The 12,155-nt window shown below is 47.4% G+C and overlaps 1 long non-coding RNA gene across 1 annotated transcript; it reads left to right on the forward strand.

The window, feature by feature from the left end:
- Positions 1-413: 413 nt before the first annotated feature.
- LOC115083994 lies at positions 414-11,548 on the forward strand. The gene is made up of 3 exons (XR_003854440.1): positions 414-602; positions 2,045-2,180; positions 11,461-11,548. It is a non-coding gene; the product is annotated as an uncharacterized LOC115083994 (long non-coding RNA).
- Positions 11,549-12,155: the final 607 nt, after the last annotated feature.

Consider the following 12,155-nt stretch of genomic DNA (forward strand, 5'->3'; position numbering starts at 1 on the left):
TGAAAGCTTATCAGAGAATAAGAACAGCGAAGCCAAAAAAAATGAAAATGTGCAATGTGCTGACAGAGAGTTTCTCAATGTCCTAATTACAGCTGTATTGCAGACTGTAAGTAAACCCGTCATGAAGCAGGGAATTCTGGTACATGAAGTCCTTTGTCAGGTTGAAGCGTTCAGACCCCTTCAGGAGCACATCCCTGGCACCCCCACACACTGTTTCCCTCCTCCCCACCCCCTCCGAGCACATCCCTGCCCCCCCCCCCCCCACTGTTTCCCCCTCCCCACCCCCTCTGAGCACATTCCTGCCCCCCCACTGTTTTCCTCCTCCGAGCACATCCCTGGAGACAATGTAAAGCCCGCCCCCCCCCCCGTGTGATGTCATAAGTCTGCGCCCAGCAGGAAGACGAACTGCCCCGTGCTGCAGGTTAACGGTCGGAAATCAGAACCTTCAGCCCCAATCTCAACTTCCTACTGCTGTAACAGCTCCTGAGCTGCTCTGCCAGAGGCAAACACTCAGCTCTTCCCCAGCCTCAGAAAGAGACCCCGATTCATTTCTATTCCTGGCAAAAGCAGAGTGGAAAATGCGTGCAGGAGGTTCTGCTCAGGTAGGAGATTGCCTCCAACTTCTTACCCTCCCTATACAATCTCTGCTGCAGCTTTCTAACCTGGGACACTGCAGAGTCAGCCCTGACTTTGATAGGACCCCGTGCAGACTTGGGGGTGCAGAAAAAAAGACTTTGGGACCTAGGGTTGCCAACTTTTCCACAGACCAGAACTGGACACTTGACTGAGGTGTGGGATGCCCCTCCCCTCGTTTGCATGAATTTGCATAAACTCGAGAAATATAAAACCAATATAATAAGAGAAAGATGAAATGGTTAGTGGCAGGTGAGAAGGGAACTGAGGGGGCGAGATAAGGATCAAGAGGCAGTGGGGATGGTTAGAAAGAGAAGAGGGGACTGGGGTGGGGAGCAGAGAAGTTATCCCCCTACCACCAATTTCCTCCTTCAGCAAAATCCTCAGCCCCTTCCCACCCCCATTGTGCTTGCTCCATGCCCTGACCTCCCCACTCAGTCCCCTATTCTCTCCCCATTCTTGCTGTCTTTTTGCCTTTTCTTCCTCCTTTTCCCTGCTCTCAACTCCCACCCCCTTCTTCTCTCTTCTTCCTGATCACTTCACTTCCCTCTTCTTTTGCTCTCACTCCTTTCCTGCCTCCTCCTCATTGCTTCCCATTGCTCCTTGTGCTAACCATTTCTGGTGGAGTGTGGATCTCTTTGAATTGTAGTGGTGCTGAGTTGGATAGCAGCAGAGAGGTGGCAGCAGGTCTGAACTCCTACACACAACATGGCACACAGAGCAGTCACCTCCCTGAGCAGTCTCTCTTCTTCACACACACCAGTCACCTCTCAGCCCAGTCTCTATCCCTCACATACACCAGATATCACCCTGACCAGTCTCTTTCTCTCTCTCTCACACCCACAAACACATCATCGCCCTGAACTGGCTTTCTCTGTCACACATATGCACTCTCTCTTACTTACATACATGCTCTCAATCACACACACGCTCTCACTTAGTCACATACTGTCAATCACACCTGCACAGTCATGCTCTCTCTTACATACATACTCTCAATCTCACATATGCTCTCTCTTCCTCTGGCTCGCTCTCACAGCCCCCTCATCTCTAGCACAAATGGCAGCTGCAGTAGCCTCCTCCTCCAGCCCCTGCAGCCTTACACTTGTAATCGGAGACTGTACAACTGAGGGGAAAACCAGACTGTCCAGTTCAAAACCAGACACTTGGTCACCCTAGTGACCAAGGAGGGAGATCAGGAATCTCACCAAGCAAATCTTTGTATCACAGACTCTGTGTTTAACTGGTTTCTATTTGATATTATCTTGCTCTGGGTCTGTGCTATGTGATTGTGAATTATTTACACCCAGAAACCTCTCCCCCTGCCCTGCTGAGCCCCAGCACTGGGAGGTCTCCTGATGGATGTGAATGAAGCAAAAGGAGGTGAATGAATTTCTGGTTTGTGTTTCAGGTCCCAGTAACCTTTGAGGACGTCGCTATCCATTTATCCCAGGAGGAGTGGGGGTATTTAGAAGAATGGCAGAAGAAGCTTTACAAGGATGTGATGAAGGAGAATTATCAGATGCTCAGATGACAGGAAATAGAGGGTAGGATTAAATGGACAATTTTCTCAGTGGAAAAGGGTATACAGTGGAGTGCCTCAGGGATCTGTGCTTGGACTCGTGCTTTTAAATATGTTTATAAATGATCTGGAAAGGAATACGATGAGTGAGGTATTCAAATTTGCAGATAATACAAAACTATTCAGAGTAGTTAAATCACAAGCAGATTGTGATAAATTGCAGGAGGACCTTGTGAGACTGGAAAATTGGGCATCCAAATGGCAGATGAAATTTAATGTGGATAAGTGCAAGGTGATGCATATAGGGAAAAATAACCCTTGCTGTAGTTACACGATGTTAGGCTCCATATTAGGAGCTACCACCCAGGAAAGAGATCTAGGCATCATAGTGGATAATACTTTGAAATTGTCAGCTCAGTGTGCTGTGGCAGTCAAAAAGCAAACAGAATATTAGGCATGAGGAGGAAGTGACGTCACTTCCCATGCCGGGAGGGTTTTAGCGGAGCTCTCTGCCCCCGGAGCGTTTTAAGCAGTGAAACCTGAGAAAAAACCCCCGAATCGCATCGTTTTTTAGCGATTCCAGCAGCGGATACCGGCAGGAGCATGGCACAAAGGAAAAAACCGGTCGATTTTAAAAAATACTCCTATACTAAAGGCAGTGACGCCCCGGACCTCCCTGAATCTAAAATGGCGGCGGCAGCCGAGACGGAGGACTCAGAGACTGAGGGGATCACCCCGGAGCTCCTGGACTCAGATCGTCCTCTGCGTTCGGAGATGCGCTCCTGGTTTATGGAGCTGCGGAGAGACATCAAAGTATTTAAGTCTGAGATTGCAGAAACGCTGCAGGAAATGCGGGAGGACCATGCGGCCCTAGGCCGGCGGCTAGACGAGGCGGACACGAGGCTCGATGACCAGGAGGAACGCTGGCAGCTGCAACAGACAGAGGTGGCTGGATTGCAATCTGCGCAGATGGATCTCGCGGACAAACTTGAAGACCTGGAGAACAGGTCCAGACGCTGCAATCTCCGCTTCAAGGGAATTCCGGAGAAGGAGGAGTACCAGGACTGTGCCCATATAATTCCAAAAATTTGTTCTTTGATTCTCGAAGGTTCGGCGACTGAAGATGGTAGTACTCCACATGATCCGCAAGTTGACCGTGCGCATAGATCTCTGGGTCCCAGGGTTGGGAATCGGCCCCGCGATGTTGTGGTCTGTTTTCACTCGTTCGTGTATAAAGAGAAACTTGTGGCAGTTGCCAGGCGCCAACGTGTTTGGATTTGGGAAGGCAATGAGATCTCTGTGTATGCTGATTTGGCAGCTAGCACGCTCCGCAAGTGCCTTTCCTTCAGACCGGTCACGTCGGCCCTCACCACAGCATCCATACGCTACAGATGGCTTTTCCCGTTTAGCTTGTGGTTTCAGGTGGAAGGGAAGTCCCACAAAGTCCGTACTTTGGATGCAGCGGTACAAGTTCTAAAAGAACTGGGACTCCCGGTGGACTTACCGACGACGACAGCCATAGGAACCTCTCAAGTGAAACCTGCCACACCGAGATGGCAACGTGTTACCAAGGGAGGCTGTCGGCTCCGCAGGAATGCCAGTGAAGTCGGGGTGGAGGCAGCAGGCACCTGAACTTTCTGGATGGCTAGTTTGTTTTGTTCCTCATGGACCGGTTTACCAGGCTTTCGTTTCTAAAGCTTTTCCCTACCTTGACTGTAGGACTTGGTACTGGTTTGGGTGATCGCAGTTTCAGTTTTCTCAGATAATGTTAAAAGTGTCAGGATGGGGCGCTCTGGGGGGATGGGAGGCACCGCTCTCTGGCATGGTAACTTCCTCCCTACTTTTCTCCTGGCGGGTGGGAATCCATCCAGGGTACTCAGGGGATGGGGGGTGGGGGGTCGGGGGACTTTGCTTCACAGGGTACACACTACAAACGGGGTGATGAGGGTGCTAGGGCTTGCTGTGCTCCTGGGCTCACATGTATCGGGGAATTCTATGGCCCTATCCTGGGAGGAGCTAGGTCCATCTGGTGTATCCTGCTGGTCACCGCTGGTGGTGCGCGGTGAAAGGATCTGACCCTTATGGCCACGATTACTTTTCTTTCCCTTAATGTTAAGGGTTTAAACTCTGGCAGGAAGAGAAAATTCTTATACCAGGAGGCAGAGCGTCTCTCTGCCGGGATCATTTATTTGCAGGAAACCCACCTGCGTAAGAGATATGAGGGCCTACTGCGCTCAGATAAATACCCGAAGCAATTTTGGGCTGCTGCGACCCCTGATTTTAAATATTCAGGAGTGGGTATTATGTTCCACAGAGATATTCAATTTGAGGTGCGGAATACCTTTGCTGATTCGCAGGGGCGATTTTTGCTCATTAATGTCATGATGGGCGGGGAACCTTATGCTTTATGCTCTGTATATGGTCCCACTTCTCAGAAGGAAGCATTTTATATGCAGCTTTACCAAATGCTGGCAACCCATGCATCAGGTAGTGTTATTTTGGGTGGGGACTTTAATCTCACGCTTAATCCTCGATTGGATAACTCGACTGGTCTAGCACTGACCCGGCCCTTGCACGGAAAGCCTTAAAAAAGATTCTTACTCTTACAGCTGGGGTGGATATTTGGCGTTCCCGATTTCCCACATCTCGCTGTTATACTTATTTTTCGCCCCCACACAACAGTTATTCACGGTTAGACATGTTTATGATTGATAAGACTAAACTTAATGCTGTTCAAACTGTAGAGATTGAGCCTAAAGTATGGTCTGACCACGCTCCCATTTGGTTCCAACTAGCGGTGGGTCAGTCAGATACCGGCCAACGTTTTTGGCGGCTGAATGATTCTCTGTTAGAGGATGATTTTTTCCAGAAACAGTTATCTCAGGAAATCCAGGATTATCTTAGCCTCAATGATACAGGAGAGGTGGGGGACGGGGCGCTATGGGAATGCTTGAAATGTGTTGTACGTGGGTCATGCATAGCGCGGGCCGCCCACATCAAGCGGCTACGAGAGCGGGAGCGCCAGGTTTTGTTGACGGAGCTGGCTGGGTTGGAGCGGGCTCATATGCGGGGGGGGGATTCCCGAGCCCTGCGGGGTCAGATGCAGGAGCTGCGGGGTAAAATTGAGGCTTTAGACTCCGCGCGGCTCGCCCATCAATTGGAATTGGCCCAACAGCAATTTTTTGAGGGTGGGAATAAAGCTGGCCGTTACTTAGCTCATAGTCTTAAAAGGAAGCAGGCTCAGACTCACATTTCCAAAATTAAGGATGAATCGGGGGGACTTCTCACCGATAACACCGCCATTAGGCATTGTTTTCACAACTTCTATTCGACGTTATATAAGGGGGCAACCGACATACAGGCGGCCTCAGTTGAGGACTACCTCTCTCGGATACCTCTTCCCCAGCTGACCTCCGCCCAAAGACAATTTCTCGATAAAGAAATTACGGCCCTTGAATTAGAAGAAGCTATTAATTCCCTGAAGGTGGGAAAATCGCCCGGCCTAGATGGGTTCACACCCCGGTTTTATAAACGATTTGCAACGGCCCTATCTCCCACCTTATTGAAGTTTTTTAACTCTTTGCGGGCTGGGGCTACCTTGCCTGCCCAGACTAATACGGCTGGGATTACTTTACTAGCCAAACCTGGCCGGGACCCTTCTGTTTGTGGGTCGTATAGGCCCATTTCCCTGCTGAACATTGATGTGAAGCTTCTCGCAAAAATTTTGGCGAATAGATTAAATTGCTTTATTTCACAATTGGTAGGGGTCGACCAGGCAGGATTTATTCCCGGTCGAACTACCGCAGACAATGTCCACAAAATTATTGATACTCTATGGTATGCCCAAAGACATAGGATTCCAACAGTGGCTTTGTCCATTGATGCGGACAAGGCCTTTGACCGTGTGCATTGGCCTTATCTTTTTCACACCTTGGAGACTATGGGTTTTGGCGCCTCATATTTGCAATGGTTGGGTCAGCTTTATAATTCCCCCCGGGCGTGTTTGAAGATTAATGGAGGTTATTCCGCCCCCTTTACGGTGGGCAGGGGGACTCGGCAGGGGTGCCCACTTTCCCCGCTCCTTTTTGCTATCTTTTTAGAGCCCTTTGCCATCCGCATCCGTCGCAATGCCACTATCTCTGGAGTGACTGTGGGGGATTTTACCACAAAAATTGCGTTGTATGCTGATGACATCTTGTTCACGCTTACTGACCCAGCCGCTTCTCTCGACTGTGTAGTTGAAGAGATGGAGGCTTTTGGGCGGGTGTCCGGTTTCACGGTTAACTGGGACAAATCGGAGATCCTCAACATTAACTTACATCCCAGATCGGTTAATCTTCTCCAGGAGTTGTTTCCTTTCAAATGGGCCAAATCCCAAATTAAATACTTAGGGATTCAATTAAGTGCAACTCAGGATTTGCTTTCCATTAACTATACTCCTCTATGGAATAAACTTTCTAAGGATATGGAGGAATGGAACCGATACCAGATTTCGTGGCTGGGAAGAATGGCTGTTTTTAAGATGAATATTCTTCCAAAATTATTGTATCTTTTCCAGACGCACCCTATCCCAGTCTCAGTATCAATGTTAAAACAGTGGCAACAGCGTTGCATGCATTTTATTTGGGCGGGACGTCGGCCGCGGGTGGCGCGGCGAATCCTTCACCAGCCTAAATGTAAAGGAGGTTTGGGAGTGCCGGATCTTCTCCGCTACTTTAGAGCAGCTCAGTTTAAAAAATTGGTGGATTTGCACCTGACTAGACGTCCCAAGCAATGGGTGCTTTTTAATCAGGAACTTATCGGGGATATACCACTCAGTAGTTTTATTTGGCAACCTAAACACACATGGCTGGTAGACCTCGATTCTGTTCTGCCCCCTTCTACACGCATGTTGTTCCAGTTATGGCACCGTTATGGTGCTTCCTTAGTGGGCACTAGGGCATATCACACCAGTACGCATATTTACTTTAATAAAGATTTTTGTCCGGGATTTGAGAGTGCTGCCTTCTCCGAATGGAGGAGACGGGGCATCAAGATATGGGGTCATATTTGGGGCTCCTCCGCTTTGCGCCCTTTTGCTGATCTCCAGCGGGTTTATGACTTACCGGAGTCGGCCAGGTACTCCTATGTTCAATTAGTGCATTTTGCTAAGACTAACCTGCTTGCTACCCATTTGGCCCAGGGTGAGTCAGACTTTGAACAACTGTGTGAGAGGGCGCATGGCTGTACTAGAACCTTGTCCCGATTGTATCGCATGTTAGGTTTACAGGACACCACTGTTTTCCCATTCCAACGGGCTTGGGAACAGGACCTACAGGTTAGCTGGTCCCCTCAAACTTGGAATTTGATATTTCAGAATCTGGGTAGGGGGTATATTGCGGCTTCTCTTATTGAAAACTCCTATAAGCTGTTATATCGCTGGTATAGGTGTCCTTCCCAATTGCATAAATATATACCTCTATATCCAGATACCTGTTGGCGAGGCTGTATGGAGGAGGGCACTTTTTTCCACATGTGGTGGGCCTGCCCCCACGTTCAAGTGGTTTGGGGGAAGGTGCATCAATGGCTCAGTGCTCTCTTTCCTGGCAGTCCTGTTTTTACTCCTGCCAACGGGCTACTGGGTCGGGCGATTTCTGGAATGTCGCAGCCTGCTAATCAGTTAGCCCATTATATCTTTACAGCCAGCCGCTGTGAGATAGCGCGTTTGTGGAAATCCCCTTGCCTCCCTACAATAGAGGACATTCAGTGTAAAGTTCGGAGGATCTATAGATTATCCCATATTACGGCGTATAAACACAAGAAAGTGTCCCACTTCAAGAGAACTTGGTTTCCCTATCAACACTGGCTTACCCAGGTGTCTGGGGCTCCGGTGACTTGAATATTCTTTTGACCCAGGAATGGTCCCCATCTAGTTCTGTTTGTCCAGGGCCTATTGAGCTGGTTTCGTTACTCCTCTTGGCATAAGCCTCATTTGTATATTTCCTTTCGAATTGTCTTCGTGTACATGTGAAGCATTGGGGGGTGGGGTGGGGGCTGGGTATAATAGTTAAATGAACCATGCATAGTCTGTGGGTGGGGAACGCCGGTATGGACTATTTAGAACTGTGTTACTCTTTCTCATATCCGGGCCCGGCTGTTCCCTTTGTTTCTTCAATTTACAAGTGCATAATCAGTTAATAATTGCATACAACACTTGGAATATACATGCTTTGTTTATTCAATTTATAAGTGCATACTCTGTTTACAATTACTTTCGAAGTTTGGACTGTACATGCTTTGTTTATTCCAGTTACAAGTGCATACTCAGTGTACAATTGCATTCAACGTTTGGAATGTACATGCTTGTTGGTTCAATAAAAAACCTTAAATACAAAAAAAGAATATTAGGCATGAAAGGAACCACACAGGATAGAAACCATTAATATGCTCTGAATATGACAAAAGCTTCACAATAAAACAGGGACTGAAAATGCATAAAAGGTTCCACAGAGGAGAGAATCAGGAAGCATAAATGGAGTAAATGTCTTTCACCAAGTCTTGCTGAGTTCCTTTATGTTGCATAATACCTAAAGTAAATCTCAGTGAGGTGACTATTACTATTGAAGTATGACAGGAAGCAGAATGAAAACATCATTCTGGATGCACCTTGCCCAGTATAAAAATATGCCCCCCTTAGTCCAAGCACTGGGGCTAATGAGAGGTGTAGTAATAGTGTTGAATCTTCAGGCAAAGGTGAAATCCCTGGTGCAGCTGAGGGCCATGATGATGCTTTTCACGGACCCACGGCAGCAGCTAAGAAACCACAAAAGCTAATGAAAAAATGTAAAGGGTTATTTACTACCAACTGGATCCCTGAAGACAAAAAGGGGAGGATGAACTGCTCTTTCTATTCCAATTCAATGTAATTGTGGCACAAATAGCCTCCCCCTCCCTCCTCCCCCAGCTCTCCCAGTATCTTTGCCGATCTCAGTCTTCAGCTGGGATGGAGATCCGCGGTTACCACAATCCTGGCTCCTGCTTTTCATGTTCCTGTGTGAGCAGTGCAGAGAGCGCCAGCCGGGATTAGGGTAGGAGCTCACCACAATGAGATTGGCAAAGGTCCTCAGAGGGAGTGAGAGGAGGGTATTTGTGGCAGAATTATGTTTAAACGGGGAGCAGGCGGATAACTCTTTATATTTTTCCAAACAGAGAAAAGTACATAGAAGCAATAACCCATATTGCAGTGAGGTACATGGCAAAAGAGAGTACATAGGGTAGCAAATGACTGATGGACAATAAAAGGGAAAAATAAAAATAACCCCGAGTGGCACCACAAATTAGCTTAAGTATCATTCAAATAATTCAGATACGGCCCCCTAATACTGGTATATTTAGCATGCTCACCCTTAAGACTGTACCGTAGCTGTTCCAGATCAGCAATAACCCGTTTTTGTGAGCATCAGTAAGGTATGTGCTAGGGGTGACTTTTTCATGAATGCGAGTGATCGTAGCATCAGCCATAGTGCCCAGGAAATGGCCCCCACCACCAGCTACATTAAAAACCAAGAAGAGATGGTGAAAAATCGAAAATAAGTATTTCTTAAAAACGTCAGTAGGGAACTCTTCGGGGCCAGGACATTTACCCTCTGGTAACAACTTGATAGCCGCCTGAATTTCAAGCAGAGAAATTGGGGCCACCATAAGATTGTATTTTTAAACAATGTCCACACCTGTTGTACACTTTTAACCTTGGCAGCTGCACCTTTCTGTTTTTTTCTAACTATTTTCCTCATTTTATCAAAGTTTCCCTTTTGAAAATTTAGTGTTAGAGCTTCAGATTTACTTATTGTCCCCTTCCAGTTATTAGTTTAAATTTGATCATGTTATGATCACTATTCACAAGTGGTCCCACCACTGATACCTCTCTCACAAAATCCTGTGTTCCACTAAGAATTAAATCTAAAATAGCTCCCTCTCATGTTGATTCCTTGACAAATTGCTCCATGAAGCAGTTGTTTATTACTTCCAGGAACGTTATGTGACTAGCATGTCCTGATGTTACATTTAACCAGTCAATATTGGGGTAGTTGAAATCTCCCATTATTACTGCACTGCCAAATTGGTTAGCTTCCCCGATTTCTCTTAGCATTTCATCATCTGACCATTTTGGCCAGGTGGACGGTAGTATACTCCTATTACTGCTCTATCTCCTTTTATAAAAGTTAGCGCCAGCAGCCTGATTCCACTCTGGTTTCCCAGTTTCTTACAAAACTGAATCCCTCCTCCCTGCATCATCGTCTCATCCACGCATTGAGACTCCGGAGCTCTGCCTGCCTCTGGGGACCTGCGCGTGAAACAGGAAGCATTTCAGAGAATGCCACCCTGGAGGCTCCAGATTTCAGCTTTCTACCTAAAATCCTAAATTTGGCTTCCAGAACCTCTCTCCCACATTTTCTTACATCGTTGGTGCCCATATGTACCACGACAGCCGGCTCCTCCCCAGTACTGTCTATAATCCTATCTGGGTGACGCGTGAGGTCTGCCACCTTCGCACCAGGCAAGTTACCAGGCGGTCCCCCCATCCACCAGCCACCCAGCTATCCACATTTATGATGGCCGACCTAACCCTTCCCTCCTGAGCAGTAGCCCTAAGAGACTTGTCCTAAGTGCGAGAGGACAACGCATCACCTGGAGAGCAGGTCCTTGCTACAGGATCACTTCCTGCTACACCAAGATGATGTTCTCCAACCGGGAGACTTTTGTGATCCAAGGCAGCACCGGGTGACGTGTGAGGTTGCCACCTTCGCACCAGGCAGGCAAGTTACCAGGCAGTCCTTCCGTCCACCAACCACCCAACTATCTACATTTATGATGGCCGACATAACCCTTCCCTCCGATACTGTACAGGTTACTTGGGGTAAATCAATCAGGAGTCTGAGGGTTTTTTTTTAATTTAATTTTATTTATATTCCAACTTTCAGGCACTTCAAAGTGGATGACATTCAGGTACTGTAGTTATTTCCCTACCCACAGTGGGCTCACAATCTCTACCTGAGACCATAAGGAGTGGTAGCAGTGGGATTTGAACCCTGGCTTCCAGCCCACTGCTCTAACCAATAGTCTTTTATAGCCAGCGAGCAGAGGTGTTTCAGGGATGGAGCTGAGGCAGAGCTGGAAGGGCGGAGTCAGCAGAATTTCAAATGTCCCTCGGATACAGCACAAAAGTCGAGCCATGCACTTGGAAAGTTGTTCTTGGTGATGAGCAGGAGTTGTAATTGTCAGTATTATTTGCCTGGTATATTGAGAGAATGTTTTTTTTTATTCAGATGATCTTCAGCCGGTCAGCAGGCGGCAGTATAAGAGCGCAGTGTTCGACTGGCACCAGGAGCTGGAGCTGAGGGGATGAATCCCAGGACCGATGTCTTCACCCTGCTGCTAAGATTCTGAGAGAGAGAGACTGTAACACTGAGAGAGAGAGGCTCGTTTCAGCAGACATTGCACTGCTGCTGAGGGTCTGTTAGAGGGATAGAACAGGCTGAGAGAATGAGAGTTGGAATTAGCAGAAAGAGAGAGAGAGAGAGACCTGTTTCAGCTGGGAAGTACAGCTGTGGGGTGACAGGAAAAGGTTGCACAGGACCCTCATATCTGACTGGGAAGGATGCAGCATTTCACTCTGCAGACAAACTGTTAAGTACCAGAAGTTACTGTTCTTTTTCTTTTTTCCTCTTTGCTGTTTCCAGTTTTTCAAGCCTTTTGAGTTAACTGTAAATCCTTTTCTTGTCTATAATAACAAATATTCATTTATTAGCACCTTTTCTGTGAAGGATTAGTGACAGGTGAGTTAGTACTGGGTGTCAGCAGGGTCCTGCACCAAGTCTCACACAGTTCTTTCAGGTTTTTGTGTCAGCAGAGCTGGAGTAACCAACCAGCATCTGAATCAATGAGGTCTTCTGACCACAGATTGTGCTAATAAATAAACATTTGTCTGCTATTTAGTGATTCCTCAGTTGTTATATTTATT

The sequence above is a fragment of the Rhinatrema bivittatum genome, chromosome 2, assembly GCF_901001135.1.
Source record: "Rhinatrema bivittatum chromosome 2, aRhiBiv1.1, whole genome shotgun sequence".
In the NCBI taxonomy this organism is placed as follows: domain Eukaryota; kingdom Metazoa; phylum Chordata; class Amphibia; order Gymnophiona; family Rhinatrematidae; genus Rhinatrema; species Rhinatrema bivittatum.